We start from the raw sequence: 1294 nt of genomic DNA, 5'->3' as shown, positions 1-1294 counted from the left end.
AGTTTTTACTGTGGACACAGTATTCCACATCATTATTTTTAACTTGCAATTCACTGTCATGCGAGAGGTTAAAAAATAAATAAAAAATGAACTTCGTTTTTTTGACACTCGGCTACCCCATTCGGTTTGTGTGGGGGCTACGGTTGGTGCGCGTTTTTTTTTGTGAGGCAGATAGATCATCACAGAGAACCCGGGTGGTCACCCATCTGGGAGCCTGCTCGACCGCTGCACACATTACACTATATTAGTGACTGCGTCCAATCACCGCGCTTCACCAGGTCACCATACAATGAACTCTAATACCATTCACTTTAAACTGTATAATATTATATGTTTATATATTTATCAGTTTAAATTCTTGCCAAATGTATTATATGTAGCATTTGACATATCAACAAATTGTATACAATATTGCAATCCTTAATATAGCAATAGTACTGAGTAATAAAATGTATAATGGTATATATAGATTAGTGTAAATTGAACCATTTGTTGATCGTTGCCACATCTGTAAAATCAAATATTTAAGTAACTTGATCGTCATATTTAAAAGGCGATTTTGAAAGGATTTAATATAGATATTAGTTAATATGTACATTTTAGAAAATTAAGGTTTCAGAAATATAGTAAAAATATATTGGACTAGGTACGTTACCTATGTTATTTGGTATTAGCAAGGCTTAAACAGTTAACCTAACTATTAAGTATTAATTAATCATAGAAATAATAAGCTAGGTATAGGATAATAGTCAAATGGTTTGGAAAACCATGTAAAAATTCAAATTGATAATTATGTTTATTCTTATAAAGTATCTACTATACAGTGTGACAGTATATTATATAAAAATAAAGAAAATATAATACATCCATTTATGTTCAATTATTACCTAAAATCGTTAGGGATCAAATGTGTACCGGTTATTAGGTATATTTTTTTATTGCTCAATATTTAAAAAAAAACCAAAATATATAGATCTATTATAAATTTGATATAGGTATAAAAATAGTATATATTATAATAATTAAAAAATATAAAATGTATCAAAAAAGGATAATGGAAGGATTGCTGAATCAAAAAACTTGAAAATTTACCCATAGACCATAAGTCATTTCATAGTAGAAGTTCAAAAGTAATGAACATATAAAAATTAAAGGCACACATTTTTTTATAAGCATTTTAATTCAAATGTTGATGAAATCCATCATAATCACGAACATTATAAAATTATTTTGTATTTAAAAAAGTATATAAAGTTCAGTTTTTATAGCTAAGAACTAAAAGTTCAAAACAAGG

Source organism: Acyrthosiphon pisum, unplaced genomic scaffold (genome assembly GCF_005508785.2).
Source record: "Acyrthosiphon pisum isolate AL4f unplaced genomic scaffold, pea_aphid_22Mar2018_4r6ur Scaffold_21216;HRSCAF=23331, whole genome shotgun sequence".
NCBI classification, from domain to species: Eukaryota; Metazoa; Arthropoda; class Insecta; order Hemiptera; family Aphididae; genus Acyrthosiphon; species Acyrthosiphon pisum.
The sequence above is the reverse complement of the archived record's forward strand: the minus strand, read 5'-3'. Positions refer to the sequence as shown.